Source organism: Schistocerca americana, chromosome 11 (assembly GCF_021461395.2).
Source record: "Schistocerca americana isolate TAMUIC-IGC-003095 chromosome 11, iqSchAmer2.1, whole genome shotgun sequence".
Taxonomy (NCBI): Eukaryota; Metazoa; Arthropoda; class Insecta; order Orthoptera; family Acrididae; genus Schistocerca; species Schistocerca americana.
The window spans coordinates 66,592,586-66,617,136 of record NC_060129.1 but is presented as its reverse complement, the minus strand read 5'-3'; the positions used below and the strand labels follow the sequence as shown (position 1 = coordinate 66,617,136).

Genomic DNA, 24,551 nt, shown 5'->3' with positions numbered 1-24,551 from the left:
CTTGTTTGTGTATAATAATTGACTTAACCTCGTAGGTTCTTTCTTGTAGCAAGGGGAGAAAGATTTCGCACTACATTAATCTACACCATGTAGGTGCTCACCCCTCCCTCTTTTTTTAATGAAAAGAAGGAAGAAGAAACATTACTTGACCTCAATACTAATGTTAAGATTCCTCATGAATTTTTAGATCATTTGGTTCATCATAATAGACCCTAATAAATGGTACCTCCTAGTCAGGGCACAAAGTCCTTAGGCCACCATCCAGTCACACTTATACAGGGTGTAAATGATAGAAGCTGCCATAATTATACAGCAGGTACATGTCATTGTGCTTGACAAAAAAACTCTATTGAGATATCACTGTATCACATTCTTTATTTTTGTATTCCTAAAAGGCAGATATTTGTGGGTTTGATAGTTGATGCACTTCTGTTTACATTGTCATCTGATGGCATATAGTGTTTCTTGTCTATTACAGACATTGACACAGTGGTCAGAGAAAGGTAATGGATGAACCAGAGCAATGCAAGCATTGGATGTGTACAAGAATGCTGCGTGGTGTCTGGGTATTAAAATACTACTGAAACAAGCAGTTTAAACAGTCACTGGGTGGTTGACAACATATAATCCATTTTACATAATCAATGAATTAAGTACAACCAGATGTTTTCTCTTTTACAACATTACCATAAAGGAGGTCATGGTCGTAAAGAAAAGCTACATAAAATAAAATGTGTTTCCCGTAGTACAAAATGAACCAATTATAATTTGTTGTGCATTAATTACAATCAACTGTTTTCTCTTTTTACAATAAAACTGCAATGAAAATTAAATTCAGGTTGTTTCCCTTTGCTACAAAAGTACTGTAATGAAACCCACATTACTTTGTTTAGTGTTACACCAGTGTTCAAAATGCCCGCCATTCATTTCAACACGTGCTTCATGACGGCGAACCCAGTCTTGTCACACTCATTCACACGTGTGCTCATTTGCCTTCACGGTATTGGCAGCATCGAAAATCCTCTGTGTAAGTTCATCCACACAAATGACTTTCTGGACATAAGTAATTCCCTTCATAGGGCCCGAAAAGTAAAAAAAATCCAGTGAATTTAAATCAGGACTGCATGCTGGCCATCAATATGCACAAAAACATCCTATCCATTGTCCTAGAAATCGTCCATTCACAACCTCCATACTGTGTGACCAGTGTGGGGTGGAGCACCACCATGGAGGAACCATGTGTTGTGACATATGGCTAATGGAACATTTTCCAATGAAGTTGTTAGCAATGTCTCCTCTAGATAGTTTCGGTAATTGTTAGGAATCCATCATGCAGGTAAAACGTAAGGCCCAATAATTAAATCATCGATTGTACCTGCTCGTACATTTACAGAAAAGTGGTACTGAAAATGTCTTGCTACTACTTGGCATGGATTGTGTTCATTCCTCGTGTGCACGTTATGAAAATTAGTTATTCTGTCGTGAGTCAAACACGGTTCAATCTGTGATGAGTATTTTGTTTACCATGCGATCTGTTGTTGCCTGCCTGTTTCCGATTCACTCTCGCTATATCTTTATGCGCAGGGGCAGGGGTGATCCTAGAAGTCGGTCAAGGGGGGTTTTGGGGGAATGGAATATCGCTTAACTAAACGAGAGTTGGGGTCCTCCACCGACAAATTGTTAAAATTTGGTGTTGCTTAAAGTAGTTTTTGGTAACATGTCTACAGAATGTGTGTGCTCGTGAAAATAATACGATTTGTCCCAGATGTCCGGCAATTTCGAAGTTTTTTGTGTGGGGTCAGCAGTTTGTGTTGGTAGGCATACGCAGCATAGGCCTATTTAGCTTCCTTGATTATTGTAAGTGGTATTCGTACATTAATAATCATCCAGTGTATATTATTAAATAATAAGATGCCCTTTTTAAGTTAAATGATATTTATTGGTTTAGATAGTAAGCTGTTTGCTGCTCTTATTCTTTTGTTGAAATGTGTTTGAAATACATTGCAACCTATATTGCTATATAATCATAAAAATGGTTGAATCTGTTGAACTTATGTAGTTGCTGATTTCTGAAGTCATTTTATCCAGTGTAACACGATACTCCATTGGGGGGTGGGGGCTATAGCCCCATAGCTAACCCCTTGCCACCGCCCCTGCACAGCAGTAAATAATGCGAACCGATCGCTTACATACGCGTACCTGTGTTGGAGGATGTGTAGGACAGGCGCCCTTAATTTTTGATTCTCTTTAATGGATTCTTCCAGTCTACTATGCATAATGTTTCCACAAGTCACATCTAATCTGTGTGCGCTGTCCAGTGTCAACTTTTCCAAAAACATTGTCCCGAGTCGAACTCTTTTTTTTTTTTTTCCTGGAACATTTGTAGGAAATGGACAAACATTTTACTAGATGTTTTAAATCATTTGGTTGTGATTTACTAACATGATCATTTTTGGCAGCTTATATCAATTACATCTTGTATGTCGGTTCGTATATGCCTAAAATACTTCTCCTTAACTTTCTGCCAGTTACTCGTCTTGTTCCCACTGTGATAATCTAACTACTTCTCATCTTGCAGCAGACTCTTACAGTTAATGAGACAAATGTATTGTCATCTATGAAACTTCCAAAATAAATATAATCTTAAATCATTGCAGTGCCAACGTTTTATCTGCCAAGTGCCTCAACCTAGTCTGAAGAGCCAGTAGTTACTCAGATACCCTGAATTTTGAAAATACGTGTTGGTCAGTTGATAAGACTGTCAGGTTTTCCATGATAATAGCTTACCCTTGCTCTCTGTAGGAAGGTGCTCCCACAAACAGTGATGTTATTTTATTCTTTATTTGTCTTCCGCATGTACACTACTGGCCATTAAAATTGCTACACCAAGAAGAAATGAAGATGATAAATGGGCATTCATTGGACAAATATATTATACTACAACTGACGTGATTACATTTTCATGCAATTTGGGTGCATAGATCCTGAGAAATCAGTACCCAGAACAACCACCTCTGACCGTAATAACGGCCTTGATACGCCTGGGCATTGAGTCAGACAGAGCTTGGATGGCTTGTACAGGTACAGCTGCCCCTGCAGCTTCAACATGATACCACAATTCATTAAGAGTAGTGACTGGCGCATTTTGACGAGCCAGTTGCTCGGCCAACATTGACCAGAAGTTTTCAGTTGTTGGGAGATCTGGAGAATGTGCTGGCCAGGGCAGCAGTCAAACATTTTCTGTATCCAGAAAGGCCCGTACAGGACCTGCAACATGTGGTCGTGCATTATCCTGCTGAAATGTAGTGTTTCGCAGGGATCGAATGAAGGGTAGAGCCACGGGCCATGAAACATCTGAAATGTCCACTGTTCAAAGTGCCGTCAGTGTGAACAAGAGGTGACAGAGACTTGTAACAAATGGCACCCTATACCATCACGCCGGGTGATACGCCAGTATGGCGATGACGAATACACGCTTCCAATGTGCGTTCACTGTGATGTCGCCAAACACGGATGCGACTATCATGATGCTGTAAACAGAACCTGGACGCATCCAAAAAAATGACGTTTTGCCATTCGTGCACCCAGGTTCGTCATTGAGTACACCACCGCAGGCGCTCCTGCTTGTGATGTAGCATCAAGGGTAACCGGAGCCGTGGTCTCCGAGCTGATAGTCCATGCTGCTGCGTCGAACTGTTTGTGCAGATCCTTGTTGTCTTGCAAACATCACCATCTGTTGACTCGGGGATCGAGACGTGGCTGCACGATCCGCTACAGTCATGCGGATAAGATGCCTGTCATGTCGACTGCTAGTGATACTAGGCTGTTGGGATCCAGCACGGTGTTCCGTATTACCCTCATGAACCAACCGATTCCATATTCTGCTAACCGTCATTGGATCTCGACCAACACGGGCAGCAATGTCGTGATACGATAAACCGCAATCGCAATAGGCTACAATCCGACCTTTATCAAAGTCGGAAACATGATGCTACGTAATTCTCCTCCTTACACGAGGCATCACAACAATGTTTTACCAGGCAACGCCGGTCAACTTATAAAGGCACATTTGCATGCCGAGCGTGAGTTTCCGCAGAAACGCAAAATATTAATTAAATAAATAATCAGTGACAAATAAATAAAGCCTATGGCACACAACTGCAGTGCTGTGTCGCTGATAAAACAAAAGCACAATTACGTTACTCTTATGTTTGATTAAGAAAGGGAGAGCTCTGGTAGAAGTGGTGCGAGAAGCACGTATTTTTTTATTGTCTGGCACACCGCCATATTTCATGTTATAGAAGAATACTGCGAGTTGCAACCACACTAGGCACTCGATTCTGTAAAGAATTTATATTTATAAAAGTAAGTAGGATTATGAACTGTAGGCTTATTCATTGAATATATCTGATTTAACTAACTGTGTAACTTTTTTATGTTTAGTAGACAATCACCTCTGTACGACGTATTGGCATGGCTGGCAAATTAATGTAATATTGAGATTTAGATTATGAGTCTGCACCTACCGCAGCAGTCTTTGGAAACGATTTAATTACGAAGTCCGATTATTCAGTTTTATTTCACGGTCAACTACCAGTAACATTGCCTTTACGAAAAAGCCATTGTCAAGCGTCTGATAACGAATAATCAAACGTCCACGTTCCAGATAAGCGAACACAATTGCAATCACAATCACCATCATATAGACAGAATAATCAATATCAAAACAACAATATATTTATTTATTTTATTTATTTTATAAACTGCTGTTTGTGTATGAGAAATCAGTTGGCAACTTTCCTCGTGTCAGCACGTCGTAGGTGTCGCCACCATCGTCAACCTTATGTGAATGCTCTGAATAGCTAATCATTTGCGTATCACAGCATCTTCTTCTGGTCGATTAAATTTTGCGCCTGTAGCACGTCATCTTCGTGATGTAGCAATTTTAATGGCCAGTGGTGTAATAAAATAATCTTCAGTCTTGATTAATTTGCTACACGATCAAAGTCCAAACAGAAAAGGGTAATAAATTCCTGTAGTAATTTCTTGATGCAAATACTTAGTCTCCTCATGTATTATAAGTTTCAGTACAGTCCAGATATCTAACTCCAAGGCAAGAGATGACAAAAATATAGTAAATTTTGATTACAAATATGTGTAGCAAGGTGTTAGTAATTATTTTCTATTTTAACTGTCAAACCAAATTTCTTCCATTCCAGATTCATGTTACACTCCAGGACTGCCATGTGAGAGAGTCTGCTGTATGTAAAATCCATTAAAATTTTGTTACTCTTAAAGTGTTTTCCTTTTCACTATATTCTTTACTATTATTTATCATTATTATTTACTCCTTCATACTGGGAAATAGTTATCGACAGAATTAGATAACAGAGTACCTTGTTATATGCTACCTCTGTATATACATCAGAGCAACTTTTAGTACTCACTGTCAGCTTTTCTGTACAAGTTTTTACAGAAGCATTTTTGCGTGTAGCTTTCATTGACGACATGCTCCCTGCCCTTTTACTAGATGACTCTGCCATGGTGGACTTAGTTTTGCGTTTTATTCGGGCAGGGGTTTTTTATAGTTTAAACTGATTTTTTTTTTTTTAGCGTTGCTTCTGGCTTTTAGCCTCTGATTTTAAACTGAGTTTTTAATGTGTTCTTGGTGGTTGGCTTTTCCTCTTTTTTTTCTCTATGGTCGGCCAACCACCGTCACACTCTGTGTGTTTTACTTTGTTTTGTCTGATCTCTGTCGGAGTCTTTCTCATCCTGTGTCGTCTGACGTCTTTCCTGCTGTTTGTTTTTTTTATTCTCTTTGGGCGGTTTTAATTTTTTTTGGAAAAAGGGACCGATGACCACGCAGTCTGGTCCCTTTAATCCCACAAACCAACCAAGCTTTCATTGACAGTGTTATATATCTCTTACTCTGAGGCGCTCCTTAAGACATCCATGTAGAGTTGGAAGCTCTGTCATGTACTTGGTGTGACATAAAGGCATTTGCTGACAAAATTCTAATGCCACACGTCTCCCAAGGAATACCTCAAATAAACAATAATACGACACAAACAAAATATGTGTACTAATATGTAACAATACATGCAAAATGTGGGCCTATGTGCCTTACATTATTAATAAACTGCACAATTCCTCATTTCTAGAGTTCCGTATCTCAGCTGATAAGAATGGAACCCATACAGGATCACTATGTTATTCGTCCGTCTGTCTGCCTACCCGTGCGACCATTTTTATTTTATTCTGTAAAACCAAATTGAGGAGCAAATCTCCAAGGTCCTGTAACGTGTCAGTACATGACATTACAACATAAAAGTAATAACAGATAAAAATAAAATGTGTATGAGCCTGAAAAACGTCAAGCCATAAGTTTCAGTAAACCCAGTCAGCAATATAACGTAAGAATCAGCTTAATTTTTAAGGAACTCCTCAACAGAATAGGAGGAGTGACCCATGAGGAAACTCTTTAGTTTAGATTTGAAAGCGCATGGATTACTGCTAGATTTTTGAATTCTAGTGGTAACTTCTTGAAAATGGTTGCAGCAGTATACTGCACGCCTTTCTGCACAAGAGTTAAGGGAGTCCAATCCAAATGCGGGTTTGATTTCTGCCGAGTATTAACTGAGTGAAAGCTGCTTATTCTTGGAAATAAGCTAATATTGTTAACAAGAAATGACAGTAAGGAATATGTATATTGAGAGGCCAATGTCGAAATTCCCAGACCTGTGAACAGGGGTCTACAAGAGGTTCGTTAACTTACACGACTTATTGCTTGAACCACCTGTTTCTGGGCCAAAACTATCCTTTTAGAATGGGAATAGTTACCCCAAAAACATAATACCATATGACATAAGTGAATGAAAATAAGCAGAGTAGACTAATTTTCATGTCGGGAGATCACTCAATTCAGATTGCATTCGAATCGTAAAAATGGCAGCATTAAGTCTTTGAACAAGATCCTGAGCGTGTGCTTTCCACGACAGTTTACTATCTATCTGAACACCTAGAAATCTGAACTGTTCAGTTTCACTAATCATATGCCCATTCTGTGAAATTAAAATGTCAGGTTTTGTGGAATTGTGTTAGAAACTGTTAAAACTGAGTCTTACTGTGATTTAGCGTTAGTTTATTTTCTACAGGCCATGAACTTATGTCGTGAACTGCACTATTTGAAACCGAGCCAATGTTGCACGCAACATCCTTTACTACCAAGCTAGTGTTATCAGGAACAGAAATATTTTAGAGTTATCCATAATTATTTATTTATTTACATAGTTTATGCCCACATTGGAGCACTAAAATCAAACATAATACAACAGAGTCTACAATGATTAAATTTAGGTCTTAGCAGTCAGTAATTTCTTCGTTTTCCAAAACTTCTTCATTCGCAGTGATCTGGCTGCTCGTTCTTCTGCAGGTATGACATATTTCTTCCATTCTGATGGTTTGAATCTCAGCCGTGTGTATTTGTTCTTCAGAAGCAGTTTCTCTTCACTTTGTTGAATTTGGTGTGTGGTGATGTTCAGTTCATCCAGATCACTTTGTACTTCTTTAACCAGATGTTTTTGGTTTTACTGTTCCAGAAGTAGTCAAAAAGTTGCTTCAGGATTCTAGTATTTGGAAGGCGAGATATGTGGCCGAAAAATGCAATCCTTATTTTCTGCATTTTAACAAATATGGATTCACTTTCTTTATTCACTACTGAATTTGGCAAAAGTCTCCTCTGCCCATTAACTTGATGTTTCTTACTGATAATTGTTAGGAGTATTCTTATCTCAACTTTCTGCAATTTGTCAGTTGCTTGAGTATTTGGTCGGAATAGTGTTTCGCTTGCATATGTTGCTTCCAGTTGAACGATGGAGGAGGAATGTCGAAATTTAGCATTTATTGAGAGAGATTGTTTTTAGTAGGTGGCCACATTGTTCTCTGCGCTCACTGAAGTTCTAATGTTCTACTATCTACTGATGCTCTTTCATTAACATTCCAGGTAATAATCTCACCAAGTTATTAAACTTTATTTTAATTTTTTGATCATTATGGAGTATGATATGGTATGTGTCAACCGAGAAAGCTGGGCATCATTTCTGTTTTCTCAAACGAAATTTGCAATCCGATCTGTGCCACTAGTCGTTCTTTTTGTTCTGTCTGAACCTTTGCTTCATTAATATTGTTTGCTAACAGTGCCAAATCATATGCAAATGCAAGGCAGTTAAGTCGAATCTTTCATCCAGTCTTAACAGGTGGTGGGCATATCTTGTTCCATTTGCACATGATTTTCTCCAGCACCCAATAGAACAATAATGGAGACAAGCCATTGCCTTGTCATAGGCCAGTATGGATCTCAAAAGGGTTAGAGAATTCATTTATGAACCTTACTCTAGCTTTAGTATTTTGAAGGGTGACTGCAACGAGGTTGACACGTTTCTGATGTAAACCAAATTCTTTAAGAATTGACAGTAGAGATTCACGAGGGATACTATCGTAGGCCTTTTTAAAATCGACAAACGTGATCACTAGCTTCTTGTCCCTGACCCTTCGATGTTTCATTATCCATATGAGACTAATAATTTGATCAGGACAGCTTCGTCCTGGACGAAAGCCTCCTTGATATTCGCCTAGTTCACCATCAAGCTGTTCATGAATTCTGAAATACAGAACCTTGGAAGAAATTTTATAAGTAATATCCAGACAGGATGTACCCATATAATTATTTGGATCCAATCTATCTCCTTTTTTGTGTAGTGGATGGATTATCGCAACATTCCATTCCTCTGGTAACTTCTCAGTATTCCAAATGTCAGTAAGATGTTTAAGTTCAGGATAATTTGTACATTTGCATATTTCCAAAGTTCTGCCACTAGTTGGTTCTCACCTGCTGCTTTATAATTCCGAAGTGAGTTAATCGCTGCTTGTACTTCATCTGGAAGTGGTGGTATAAGTCTTTCTAAATGTGTTTTGTTTCTTGGATAGGGGTCAGATTCAGAATGATGTTCAGGTTCCACACTATTTAGTAACTGTTTGAAATATTTAGCCAATATCATTGAATTGTCATAATTGTTGTGTGCTACCTTTCCGTTTGTATCCTTCATCATAAGAGTAGGTGGAGTGTATTTCGACTGGTACTGTTTGAATGTCTGTTAGTAATGACTGGTTTTGTGGTGATTGAAAGCATCCTCAATAGATGTTTAGCGATTCCTTATGAAATTGCCTTTTGAAACAACTGATTTCTTTGGCAGTTGATCATCTAGCATTTATTAATTCCTCCCTGGAGCTTTCAGTTCTCTTTTGTTGGTAATTTAACCAGGTCTTATGTTTACATTGAATCACTACATCGCATTCCTCATTCCACCAAGCATGTTTCTTGCGTTTCCATACAGGAGCTACTTCTTCAGCTAAGGCTTTTACTCAATTGACAGTGGCTTCTAGATTGTCACTTAAAGGTATTCTTGATCTCTCGTAATATATTTGATTATTAATATTATAACTAGGATCATATGTTCTTTTTGTATCTAACTTTTGAGGTTTGCTTTTTCTTTTAGGTGTCAGTTAGATTTTAATTTTAGAAATGTGGTGGTCTGAATAAACATCAACGCCATGCAGCACTTAAAATAGACTTCCTTATGGTATTTCTGATCCATCACCACATCTATCTGGAACTCTACTAGCTTGACGTTAGGACATTTCCATGTCATTAACTTATGTGATCTTCTCTTAAACCTTGTTGTCTTAAACACCAATCCATTTGTAGCATAAAATTTAATTAATCATTCCTCATTGCTGTTCATAAGTTTATGAGCTGGCCATCGCCCCACCACACCTTCGAAATTCCTTCTCTCGTCTTGTCTTCGCATTACAGTCTCCAAGCAGAATTTTAATGTTAGTTTCTAGTATGGTCCTTACTAGTTGATCAAGTTCATCCTAGAATTTTTCTGTTCCATCCTTGTCAGTTCTATTTTTAACATTAGTTGGAGCATGAATATTTATCAGTGTGTATCTTTTGTTTTCCACCTTAATAATGCCATTTTGAGGAATTGGACGAAAGATCGTCAATGGAATCAAATATTCTATTGTGTACCAAGAAACCCGCACCAAATTGGGAAAGATTTTCTATTACCCTTTCTCCTGGTGGTCCCTTATAAATTCGATATCCCCCTGATTCGATAGTGTCCCGGTTAACTCTTGAAGGGCTGTGATAACTATGTTCTGTTGATCTAAGACATCTGTTAAATGTTTCAATTTACCAACTTTCCTTAAAGAATTAATTTTAGCACCTTCTTATGTGGAATATGTTGCTTGTTTGTTCATTCAGTGCATCGCTAGGTGCTCAGACTCGCCTTTGTACTCTACGTGACACCCCACCATATCCGAATGGTGTCTTCGCCTGGATAATCTCTACGTGACTGTCCAAACCGGTGGATTCTTTTAATAGAAGACTCCTCACATTTGTTTGATTATCTGATCAATGATTAAGTGTCTGACCAAGGTCAGGGTTTACAATTCCAGTTACCCGTAATACTAGAGGGAATATCATTTATATAAATAAGGAACAGGAGTGGCCCCAACATTGATCCATCTGTTGAGACTCCTTTTTTCCGGGAATGGGTACAGGTATCAAGTGTACCAAGTTGAAATTTTTTGTCAGCTACTATGGTTTCATGGCAATGTAAAATATTTAAGCTTCTCCAAGTCAGTGTAGTATGGCCACTTATTTCGCATATTTGACACCCACAAACCCACTCGCGAAATCCTATAGCGTGCTTTACATTGACTTACAATAGTAAAATTTGGCAAGAAGCACGGTTTCACAGTACAAGTAAAGGAATAAAATCCAGAAACTCTTGAGTTCTTACTGTGTCACATAAAACAATATTTTTTTGCTATTTATTGGCCCCAGTCTGCTGTTCTCCTGCCTGTCAAGACACCTTTTCCTCAGGAGCAGGTATTGGTATGACAATGAAAGTTATGTCAAGTACTAAGCTCTATGGTTCCTTGACTGTGTAAATAATTTAAGTTTCTAATTAATTGCAATCAAAAGATATCACCATATATGTCACATTTTTTATATATATATATTTGCAATCTGTAGGTGAACTATCCAAGCACATGTTGGACCTGGTGGTTTAATGGTAAAGTGCATGCCTAAAAACCGAGAGGTGTGGGATCGAATCTCAGTTGAATAATGGCTTTTTCAGTCTTCATTTTAAAATAGCCTTCACCTCCCAACAATGTGAGAAGTCTCCAGAAAGCCCCATATCTAACTACAGTCGGGAATAAATCCGAGATTCAACAGTGGGACTGGATTGTGTACGTAGCATACACTTATGACACCAACTGCAGCTGGTTCATACCAACTTGTGTCAAAAATATACACAAAGACAAAAATGGTGAACAGTTTAGAGTCAGAAAGAAAAAAGTTGCAGAAAAATACCACACTCAGGTTCCATGAAAACAGTTGGAATTTATGGATCTGCTATGTGATATAAGGCATGCACATATGTAATGTATGTGTGTTCACAAAATGACTGGACAGAATTCACACCCACACTCAGAAATACACCTCCTGTTGTTGTAGTCTTTCCAGGATTGGAAGGTAACTGTTGATGGTGAATACTTTGGAACACCAGCTCCACCCCAGACAGCACTAGCCTCCTCCTCCAAACCCTACAAATGCTATCGGCCGACTCCTCGATTTCAAGAATTGCGAACTGCTTTCACCCAATCGATTTAAGCAACAGAATTCAGGCATTTCCATTGCCTTTTATTGACACCCACTAACAACACGTACTGCTCAGTAATTCGTGGGACATATATCGAAGAGACATTGATAAGAATATTTTCTCGATTGAGTTTTAATTAGAGTGTGATGGAGAAGTTGTCTGGTCCTGTATAAGGACGGTTTTAGAATCATTCGAAGATAGTTTGACCACTGCACAGACCCTCATATGGAAGATACAATAACAGATACACTACTGCTAATTAATTTCAGTACACCCAATGAATGACATCTAGATTCTGTAGATAAGGTCTAATACCGTGGGTACGGTTGACGAAGCAAAGAAATAGTACAACAGTTGTACACATGTCATGATTTTTGTTTGTGGTCATAGAGATACAACAGTATCCAACAAACAATGTTGTATACATAAATATTATGTACCTATCTGATACGTTTGTTTACCTATTTGGCGACAGATGCCGCATTAATGGACCTGCATTTTCCCTGTAGTGATGTGATGTCCGCAGCGAATGACAAGCGTTGCTAAGATACGTAACGTGTGGTTCCTGCATTTCAGTTCCTTCGTGACATTGAAGTGTGCACACTGCTAGTATGGCTTCACGAGTGGAGATGTCCATAGAAAAACTGGCTGGTATTGTAGCACTTAGCCAAGCAGGTTTCTCTATTTGCCAAATTGTGAAACAGTGTAGTGTGTCTGTAGGGGGAGTGCAACACACCTTTCACTGCCAGGAGACAATAGGCAGCAATAAGGACATACCATGACCAGGACGACCTCGTAAAACAACCAAAAGTGAGATAAATATATCAGAATTACCAGTAAGAGAAACAGATTTAAAACAGCGCCCCAAATTCATGCAGAATTGGTAGAAGTGAACACGACAACAATATCTGTTGCAATAGTAAAAAGGAGACTGACTGAAATCGGGTTGAAAGGATATGTCATAGTAAGGAAACCCCTTCTAAGGCCCATAGATAAACAGAAGAGATTTGAATGGACTAGAAAACACCGTAGTTGGACACTGGAAGAGTGGCTGAAGGTGTTATTCACCGATGAATCAGAGTTAGAGATTTTTGGAACCAGAAGGATAATATTTGTTCGCCGATTTGTAGGGCAAACGGTAGTCCAGAAGTGTGTTCTACCTACAGTTAAACACAGTGGAGGTTCTATTATGGTTTGGGGATGTTTTGCTGGGGATAGAGTTGGTGACATAGTGAAAATAGAGGGGTGTATGGATCAGAAGCAGTACCACTGCATACTTCAGTATCGGGCAATATGAAGTGGATTGCACTTAATAGGGAAAGGGTTCACCTTAAGACAGGATAATGACCCAAAACATTGGTCAGCATACTGTAGAACTACTTTGCATCAAAGGAAGATCAGAAAGTACTGAATGATATGGTATGGCTGTCTCAAAGCCCTGATTGTAATCCCATTGAAATAGTCTGGGATGAAGTGTACAGATATATCATAGAAGTTAATATATCCAGCAAGGAATATCTCTGGAGTATTGTTAAGGATGTGTGGAATCATATAGATCCACAATACCTACAAAAACTGATTGACCGCATGCTTCGACTTTGTGAGACATTCATTAAATCCAAAGGAGGGTACTTTAATGAAAGTGAAATATAATGATTGCGATTGTATTATATATGTGGAAGTTAATATAATAATATTTTGTGAGAAATGATGTTCGATTTGTGTTGTAAATCTGAAATAGCAGGGTGTGTCGAAAATAATGAGCGGTAGTGTACCTCTGGCATAGAGAAACAAGGGAAACAGCTGAAAACAAGTGTCACCAGGTTGGTTTCAAAGAGTACTCTATGGCATTGGTTCTCTACTTAGCTTGCATTTATCTTGAATCTCCTGCCCAACTCAAAGTCCAAAGTGAGTGGAAAAAAGCGTAAAGGTCTCCTGTATGTAAGAAAGTTTGAAGAACCGATCCACAAAATTACAGACTAATATCTTTAACATTGATTTGCTACAGAGTTCCTGAATGTATTTTCAATTCAAATGTAATAAATTTCCTGAATACTGAAATGCTTCTGTCCTTCAGTCAGCACAGTTTTAGAAAGCATCACTCATGTGTCATGTGAAACTTGGCTTTTCCTTTTCCCATATGATATCCTTTGAACTGTGGATGAAGGGCAGGGTGTAGATTCCATATTCTTAGATTTCTAAAATAACATTCGACACAGTGCCTCACTACAGACTGTTAACGGAGATACGAGCATATGGAATAGGTTCTCATGAGTGGCTCATAAGTAACAGAACACAGTATGTTGTTCTCGATGATGAGCGTGTCATCAGGAGTGACCCAGGGAAGTGTAATAGGAGCTATGTTATTTTCTGTATACAAAAATGATCTGGCAGATAGGGTGAGCAGCAATCTGTGGCTGTTAGCAGATGATGCTGTAGTGTATGGGATAGTATCATCACTGAGTGACTGTAGGAGGATACAGTATGACTTAGACTATATTTCTAGTTGGTGTGATGAAAAGCAGCTACCTCTAAAAGTAGAAATATATGAGTTAATGTAAATGAGCAAGAAAAACAAACCTGTAATGTTTGATTATAGCATTAGTAGTGCATTGCTTGACAGTCATGTTGTTTAAATATTGAGGTGTAACATTGCAAAGTGATCTGAAATAGAATGAGCATGTAAGGATTGTAGTAGGAAAGGCAAATGCTTGACTCGAGTTTATAGAGAGAATTTTGGGGAAGTGTGGTTCATCTGTAAAGGCGACAGCATATAGGGTGCTAGTGCGACATGTTCTTGAGTAACCTATTCTAGAGTGCCAGGGATGTGCACCAGGGAGAATTAAATGAATACATTGGAGCAATGCAGGTGTGGGCTGCTAGATTTGTTACTAGTAGGTTCGATCAGCCTGCAAGTATTATGGAGATGTTTCGGGAACTTGAACTCAAATGGGAATCCCTGGAGGGAAGAGTTAGAGATTTTTGGAACCCAGTTTTCGAGGAACACTGTTGAGAATATTTAGAGGACCGGCATCTGAAGCTGACTGCAGATTGATCCTACTGCCACAAATGTACATTTCATGTAAGGACCACGAAGATAAGAGAAATTAGGACCCTTAAGGAGGCATGTGGACAGTCATTTTTCCCTCGCTCTGCTTGTACTTGTAGAAGGGTTATGGATATCTCAGCCCTCTCCCTGGGGAACCGTAGCCCCCGTCGCCAGAATACCAGAAACCTAGTGTAGCACCCACAATGGCGAACACGACAAAGACACGTATGTGGCCAGGAAATGATACACAACGAGGCTTTTTGCTACTGTGTGTTTCTTAAATATGAATAGGTTTTTGGAATACTGATACCAGTCACAAAATTTGTTGACTACTGAAATTATTTAATTAGCAACATACTTTGAAGTTAGGCATCATCATTGAGCTGCAGTGGCAGTACAAAAATATTTAGCGCAAGGGTGCGTAGATGTAAAAGTTTATGTGTGTAGTCTTGGCAGCTGCTGTGGGCATCCTGCAGAGAAACAGAAGGATAGCTTAATAAGAGGCAATGCCTCTTTGTTTGTTGGTCTGCTGTTCACACGGAAAAATTTTAAATAACAACTCACTTTGTTCATCTGAAGTGGCTTGTCTTCTTACGATGTGTTCAGCAACCTCCATTTCTATGAATTTGTTAGCCATCATTGACAAATTCCTGAAGGTAACTCGAAACACGATATCGCAAAAGAACTTGACTGTGGAGCAAAGCAACATGGCAGTCAGAACAGACTGAGTTTTGATCTACCTATCAGTATGTCTACCTGGCTGTTGGAAGTCACTTGCGATGCATTCTACATATTATACTGTCACATCACTGATATTGCTCGACAACATATATTACAGAATGGGAGACTGTGACAATTTTATTGTAGAAATGACTCTATAAAATTTTATTTTAAAGAATTTCAATGGTGTTGCTCGGACCTAGGTTTGTATATGATCTTAATGTGTATATGTTTTCTATTGAATTGAAGTTGGTCAAGAAATGTGAGTTATTAAACTCCACTGTTTCATTTACGATCTTGTTTTTCAACTTTTAACGTGGATGACTCGTCCATTTCCCCCGAGATGGCCATTTTCCAGCTCTTTTTGAAATTATGCTGTTGCAACACTGTGGCCTGTTTTGTCCATGTGTTTTGCTGTGGCTGACTTCTTAGGTTCATCAAGTCTGAAACGGTCAACAAGTTCTTTAAAATGGGTTTTAAAATTTCTGTCCATTTGATCATTGTAGTATTACAGTAGTTGCAATGACTGCATATAGCTCTGTAAGTTTGTTATTTGCTCAGTTCTTCTGTTGATTGTGAGATGTCATGAACCAGTTAAGTTGTTGTTGGCAGGAATGATCCTGATACCTCTGCTTTCGAACAGGTTGGCTCTTTTGTATAAAATGGCTCTGAATTGCGGTATAGTTACACAGTTGGGTTTTTGTATGTTGGCTGATGGCCCTGTCAGTTTGTTTGCTTTTGTTTTCTGGTATGTGTTGTGATAGCGCACCTAGTTCATATTCATCATAGCCATTGTTTTGTGAAATCTATTTGATTGTGTGTGTTTGTGGGTCATTGTCGCCAGCACAAATTGGGAATTTCTGTATTCTGTTTAAGAAAGCAGTGAATGCAAATTGTTTTGCATGTGTTGGTGTGTGTGTGTGTGTGTGTGTGTGTGTGTGTGTGTGTGTGTGGTGGGGGGATTTGCAGTGACAGTGATTGTTTGTGTTGGTTTCCGTGCACATTGATGTTCAGGGTCTGCTTTGTATTTGTTATTGTCATGTGAAAGAAGTTTATATTGTTATCTTTCTGGTGTTCTCTCTGTGTGAAACGGCTGTTGTTATGAAAGCTGTTGAATCTACATAACAACATCTCTATTTGCTCTTCAATTTGATTATATGTTATGAATGTGCCATCTACATATCTGCTGATTTTGTTACTGTTAAGTCAGGTATATGTACAGTGCTTAAGTTGCAACATAAGCAGTAGTAGCATGCACTAATAAGTACCCCATGTGCATACCAAAGGAACCAACTTTACTTCCCCACCAAAGGGGTGACTGAACAACCTAATGAGTAGCAGACAGTTCATCTACGGAGGGGAGCAGTTGTCCACCATTGCAGTTATGTTCTTAAGTGCACATTTTAATTTTAAACAAGTAGCCAATGAAATACAGTCAGTGAATTTTAAAAAAATACATTGAGTGATATATTTAAACAGCTGGAATCGGGGCAATTCTGATGAATGTAAACAAGACTTTTATTCACAATATTTCAGATTTCGAGCTCTAACACCTCGACACAGGATTAGTTGACACCAAATATAAAATGAAAGATGAGATCTTATTATATCAAGATGCTGGAACCTGTTCAATATTATAACAAGAACAAATGAAATAGGCCAAATGACTTACAGTCTTTGGATAAACTATATATGTGAATCTAAAAGAAAGTTAAGTCGTGCACAAAAGGATGCCATCTACTGATACCTCAGAACCACTGAACGAAACACTGATATGTTTCAGTTTGAACATTAAAACATTAACTTCCAAAATTCTTTACTCAACACTCATGCACGAGTAGCATTTTGCTGCCTAAACAACATTACCAGATTGGCGTCCACTGACAAAAGACACCAAAACACTTCACATGCTCTCGGCTCAGCAAGTCACCTGAGCAAACTGCCCTAGTCAGAAGTCCACTGTGGTCAACCACATTTGGTTGCAAAAAGTCATTTATGCTTAACATTTAAATTATAGACAATTGAAAATTATTAATTACAAATATTGAAACATCCTTTCATTTCTTGCATAATTGTTGTAAAACTCTCTTATTTTTTTATATCATTACATCACTGGAATACACACAGTAGACAAAACTTTTACTTTAAAAATGAATTAAAAACAGTTTCGACCGCAATAAAACATTTGTTTACAATGTTATTCAGTTTCGGTTGCAATGTGACCATCTTCAAAAGATTTATACCACGATGCTAGGTAGTGGCAGTGAATGGAGCTGGTGTTATTACTCCATGAATGTCAAAAACTCACTTTGTGGAGTCATATCACCTGTCCCGTTCAGCACTGCGCCATCGGCTACCGTCGTCATATAAATGGTCTGAAGATGGTCACATTCTGACTGAAACCGGTAACACTTTTAAATAAATGTTTTATTGTGGTTGAGACAGTTTTTTATCCATTCTTGAAGTACTGTTAGCCAGTCTGATGTTTCTCCATGAGAATTGTCCTCAAAAATTTCTAGAAGTCTTTACTAAGTTTACTCCTACCATTTCCAAACTGTGTTATTCAAATATTATCTTTATCATACCAATTTCCAAATTTTTGTTCAATAAACATACAGTCAAATCTTGTCAGGATTAATGCAGAACCGCAACTGTTTTTTGGTGGATGACTTGTCTCGGCACTTAAATTTCGAAATCAGTTTCCTCTTCTCCTCTCGGAAAATTCTCAGTAAAATTCACGCACATTACACAGGGTCAGTGGACAGCAGTGCCACAACTATGATAGCTTTGCTATTTTGTTACACTTACAGAGTCACTTTCTAAAAACAGCTATTGAATTAAATTAAAACTTAGTTTCTGTAGGGAGTAATTCAACTCTTAGAAAATGGCTTTCCGTGACTGCTACATGAATTACAGCTCTGTGGTACTGACAATGGGGGGATCGAGTCACTAATTAAATTGACGAAGACTAAGGATTTCCGTGGATTATAATGGGATGTGTAGCAGAATATGTAAATGCTGTGGCACATATGTTAGCCCAGTAATTAGCCACATTTGTAATTTTTGCTTTGGGAATGGTCAGTTGTATGAACTGAGAAAAGGATAATGTAGGGGAATTTTAGACCCATTCCTATGCTATCTGTGTTCTCTGAAGTTTTTAAAAAGGATGTGACAAACAGCACTCGATTTTCAGTGAGCTTTAAGAACACGGAGGGAACTCACAGGCTGTGAGTTTGTGAATGGGTGTAGAGGCTACTATGACCATCACTAGGAGGATCGGAAATGGGGGCTGGGTAAACATCATTGAAAATTCCAATATTATCAGGGTTGACACAGATTATGGAAATCAGGGAATATCAGGGAATTTCAAACACATGAGGGAAATCTGAAAAAAAACACTGGAAATATTTGGTTTTTGTCTCAGAAAATGAAATGGTTGGTGTTTACTGAGGTGTCGTGCATCATCGCGGCTGGGAGCAGCCGAGTGTGTGCGCCGCTTCCTCAGTTTCTCATTCCCACTGCTCCTTCCCTTCCTACCACTCCCCTCAGCTTGCAGTCAGTGCTGCCACCACTTCTTGCCCCTAGCCTAGCAGCTGCCAAGGAGGCAAGAGTAGTAGTAGTAGTTTATTTGGATCTGATTCTCCGAAACTACAGATGCCGTGGCCGGAGACAGAGGTTATGTGTGACTGAGTTGTGTCTGAGTGGAGAGAGAGAGAGAGAGAGAGAGAGAGAGAGAGAGAGAATGAGTGTGTGTGTGTGGGCCAAAAGTGCAGGCTGCTCCTGTGGGTATCTGTAATGGGTCGGGCCTGCTGACCTAAAGCCATTTGGTTCCCACTGAGGTGCAGGCCCTGCCTGTCGGATCTAGTCTCACCGACCTGCCCGCAGGCTGGGTCTGTTTGTGTGTGACGTAATGCAGCGGATTTTCACGGTTTATCCGTGGGCCCAGGACTGTGGTGATCCCCGGCAGGCCAGAGGCCGTGGGCGATGGACTTCAGGAATTACGACTGTCTCATCATAAGTATGTTGTACAGTGTGGCATTTTATAGACATTTTATTTGTTATAGTTCATTTTGGCACTTAAAAGTACTGTATATGTTGGAAAGCGTGGAAAATAAGAAGAAAAAGATTATGCCAGTTGCTGGCGGTTTGTGCTTGTATATTTCTCGAAAGAAAAATCCCTGAATACCTGTAAAATAATAGATATAGCACAGTGGGTAATAACCGACAATAACGAACATTGTAGAATCGATATTTCATTGGGGGTCCCCTGCAGTGTTGCTTTACACAATTCTTTCCCACCTTATACACTTCTTTCAAGTGGCCAGCTTTTTCCTGAGGTTATTTCTGAAATCAGTGAAGGTATTTTAAATCTGTCTTGCAACTCCAAGGAAATATCCATTTTTATCACAATATGTGTTTTGTTTTATTGAAGTAAAATAATATCAGTGGTCTGAATGAAACACACATACCATTTGGCTCGGTTTCTCCATCTAAAAACGGTTCATTACAAAAGAGTTTGATGTTAGTACTTAAGATTTTTGCTCACATCAGGAAAACCCATCTGATTGCTAGCTTTTTAAAATATTTCCTCATTTGCACTATTGTACCATAGCTGCAAAGACAGATTGTCAACTTATGTCTTAACTTACCTTTGAGATCTCAAAATTTGTCATGGAAAAATGCTAAAACCTGTCCGGAAATCAGGGAAATATCTTGGATATTTGTGGCAACCCTGATTATTGTCTGTTAGTATTTGGGGGCTGATGTATTGCACTTTTAGTTACAGTTATGGAGAATGTTCTAGAAGTGTTGAAATGTAGAAGCTTTTTTCTTTCTTTCTTTTTTTCTATTGTGGTATTTTCTGAGAAATTGTTCATCTTCCTAAACACAAAGAGGCACAGGTAAACCTACATTTATACTGCATCCAGTTGATACAGGGTCTGTGTTAAACAAGAAACTATAATCAAGTGGGGAAGTTGGTTTATTTTAAAAACTATATGGTGTGTCCTCAGATGGAAAACCAGTCGTAAGCAAAGAAGGGAAAGCTGAAAGGTGGAGGAGTATGTATAAGGTCTCTACAAGAGAGGTGAACTTGAAGGCAATATTACAGAAATAGAAAATGACGTAGATCAGATGAGGTGGGAGATACTATACTATGAGAAGAATTCGACAGAGCACTGAAAGACCTAATTCGAAACAAGGTCCTGGGAGTAGATGAGATCCAACTACTGATAGCCTTGGGGGAGCCAAATTCGAGAGCACTGAAAGGCCTAATTCGAAACAAGGTCCTGGGAGTAGACGAGATCCAACTACTGGTAGCCTTGGGGGAGCCACACCTGACAAAACTCTATCTGGAGTGCAAGATGTATGCAACAGGTGAAATAACCTCAGACTCCAATTAGAATGTAATAATTGCAGTTCCAAAGAATGTAACTACTGACAGGAGCGAAAATTATCAAAATATCATTTAATAAGTAATAGTTGGGTTATAAACACAAAGTCAAATAGGGGTAATGCAGGAGTAGGTTTAATAATGAATAACAAAATAGGAATGCAGGTAAGTTACTACAAACAGCATAGTGAACGCATTATTGTGGCCAAGATAGATACGAAGCCCACACCTACTACAGTAGTACAAGTTTATATGCCAACTAGCTCTGCAGATGACGAAGAAATTGAAGAAATGTATGATGAAATAAAAGAAATTATTCAGATAGTGAAGGGAGACGAAAATTTAATAGTCATGGGTGACTGGAATTCGAGTGTAGGAAAAGGGAGAGAAGGAAACGTAGTAGGTGAATATGGATTGGGGGGAAGAAATGAAGGAGGAAACCGTTTGGTAGAGGTTTGCACAGAGCACAACTTAATCATAGCTAACACTTGGTTTAAGAATCATGATAGAAGGTTGTGTACATGGAAGAACCCTGGAGATACTAGAAGGTATCAGATAGATTATATAATGGTAAGACCGAGATTTAGGAACCAGGTTTTAAATTGTAAGACATTTCCAGGGGCAGATGTGGACTCTGACCACAATCTATTGGTTATGACCTGTAGATTAAAACTGAAGAGAATGCAAAAAGGTGGGAATTTAAGGAGATGGGACCTGGATAAACTGAAAGAACCAGAGGTTGTACAGAGTTTCAGGGAGAGCATAAGGGAACAATTGACAGGAATGGGGGAAAGAAATACAGTAGAAGAAGAATGGGTAGCTTTGAGGGATGAAGTAGTGAAGGCAGCAGAGGATCAAGTAGGTAAAAAGACGAGGGCTAGTAGAAATCCTTGGGTAACAGAAGAAATATTGAATTTAATTGATGAAAGGAGAAAATATAAAAATGCAGTAAATGAAGCAGGCAAAAAGGGATACAAACGCCTCAAAAATGAGATCGACAGGAAGTGCAAAATGGCTAAGCAGGGATGGCTAGAGGAAAAATGTAAGGATGTAGAGGCTTATCTCACCAGGGGTAAGACAGATACTGCCTACAGGAAAATTAAAGAGACCTTTGGAGATAAGAGAACCACTTGTATGAACATCAAGAGCTCAGATGGAAACCCAGTTCTAAGTAAGGAAGGGAAAGCAGAAAGGTGGAAGGAGTATATAGAGGGTCTATACAAGGGCGATGCACTTGAGGACAATATTATGGAAATGGAAGAGGATGTAGATGAAGATGAAATGGGAGATACGATACTGCATGAAGAGTTTGACAGAGCACTGAAAGACCTGAGTCGAAACAAGGCCCCCGGAGTAGACAACATTCCAATGGAACTACTGACGGCCTTGGGAGAGCCAGTCCTGACAAAACTCTACCATCTGGTGAGCAAGATCTATGAAACAGGCGAAATACCCTCAGACTTCAAGAAGAATATAATAATTCCAATCCCAAAGAAAGCAGGTGTTGACAGATGTGAAAATTACCGAACAATCAGTTTAATAAGCCACAGCTGCAAAATACTAACGTGAATTCTTTACAGACGAATGGAAAAACTAGTAGAAACCGACCTTGAGGAAGATCAGTTTGGATTCCGTAGAAATACTGGAACACGTGAGGCAATATTGACCTTACAACTTATCTTAGAAGAAAGATTAAGGAAAGGCAAACCTACGTTTCTAGCATTTGTAGACTTAGAGAAAGCTTTTGACAATGTTGACTGGAATACTCTCTTTCAAATTCTGAAGGTGGCAGGGGTCAAATACAGGGAGCGAAAGGCTATTTACAATTTGTACAGAAACCAGATGGCAGTTATAAGAGTCGAGGGACATGAAAGGGAAGCAGTGGTTGGGAAGGGAGTAAGACAGTGTTGGACCCTCTCCCCGATGTTATTCAATCTGTATATTGAGCAAGCAGTAAAGGAAAAAAAAAAAATTCGGAGTAGGTAGTAAAATCCATGGAGAAGAAATAAAAACGTTGAGGTTCGCCGATGACATTGTAATTCTGTCAGAGACAGCAAAGGACTTGGAAGAACAGTTGAACGGAATGGATGGTGTCTTGAAGGGAGGATATAAGATGAACATCAACAAAAGCAAAACGAGGATAATGGAATGTAGTCGAATTAAGTCGGGTGATGTTGAGGGTATTAGATTAGGAAATGAGACACTTAAAGTAGTAAAGGAGTTTTGCTATTTGGGGAGCAAAATAACTGATGATGGTCGAAGTAGAGAGGATATAAAATGTAGACTGGCAATGGCAAGGAAAGCGTTTCTGAAGAAGAGAAATTTGTTAACGTCGAGTATAGATTTAAGTGTCAGGAAGTCGTTTCTGAAAGTATTTGTATGGAATGTAGCCATGTATGGAAGTGAAACATGGACGGTAAATAGTTTGGATAAGAAGAGAATAGAAGCTTTCGAAATGTGGTGCTACAGAAGAATGCTGAAGATTAGTTGGGTAGATCACATAACTAATGAGGAAGTATTGAATAGGATTGGGGAGAAGAGAAGTTTGTGGCACAACTTGACCAGAAGAAGGGATCGGTTGGTAGGACATGTTCTGAGGCATCAAGGGATCACCAATTTGGTATTGGAGGGCAGCGTGGAGGGTAAAAATCGTAGGGGGAGACCAAGAGATGAATACACTAAGCAGATTCAGAAGGATGTAGGCTGCAGTAGATACTGGGAGATGAAGAAGCTTGCAAAGGGTAGAGTAGCATGGAGAGCTGCATCAAACCAGTCTCAGGACTGAAGACCATAACAACAACAAGTAATAGTTGTAAAATACTAACAGGAATTATTTGCAGTAGAATGGGGAAACTGGTAGCAGCCAACGTCGGGGAGGATCAGTTTGGATTTCGGAGAAATGTAGGCACGCACGAGGCCTATAACTTATCTTAGAAGATAGGTTAAGGACAGTCAGACATACATTTATAGCATTTGTAGACTTAGACACTGTTGACTGGAATACTCCCTTTGAAATTCTGAAGGTAGTGGTGATAAAATACAGGGAGAAAAGGGCTATTTACAACTTATACAGAAAACCAGAGAGCAATTATAAAAGTCTAGGGGCATCAAAGGGAAGGAGTAGTTGGGAAGGGAGTGAGACAATGTTGTCGCCTACCCCTGATGTTATTTAGTCTGTACGTTGAACAAGCAGTAAAGAAAACCATAGAAAAATAGAAAAATTAGGAGTAGGAATTAAAGTCCAAGGAGAAGAAGTAAAGACCTTGAACTTTGTCAATGAGATTGCAATTCTGTCAGAAACAGGAAAGTACTTGGAAGAGGAGTTTAACGAAATGAGTGGAATGTACAATGAACAGCAAAAAAAGCAAAACAAGGATAGTGGAATATGATCAAATTAAATCAGGCAATTGTGAGGAAATTAAATTTAGTCAAATTAAATCAGGTGATGGCGAGAAAATTAGATTAGGAAGCAGGACACTGAAAGTAGTAGATAAGTTTTGCTATTTGGGCAGAAAAATGACTGAAGACTGTCATAGTAGAGGGGATATAAAATGTTGGCTGGCAATGGCAAGAAAAGGTTTTCTGAAGAAGATTATGAAAAGGAAAGTTGCTACTCACCACACAGTGGAGATGCTGAGCCACAAATAGGCACAAAGAA

General features: G+C 38.9%; 1 long non-coding RNA gene across 2 annotated transcripts in view; it reads left to right on the top strand.

Moving 5' to 3' along the window:
* Positions 1-24,551, top strand: part of LOC124553800 — a 44,328-nt gene that overhangs the window by 3,209 nt on the left and 16,568 nt on the right. For both annotated transcript variants that reach the window (XR_006968137.1, XR_006968138.1), the window contains exon 2: positions 5,220-5,261. This is a non-coding gene — a long non-coding RNA (uncharacterized LOC124553800). The remainder of the gene's footprint in view (positions 1-5,219; positions 5,262-24,551) is intronic.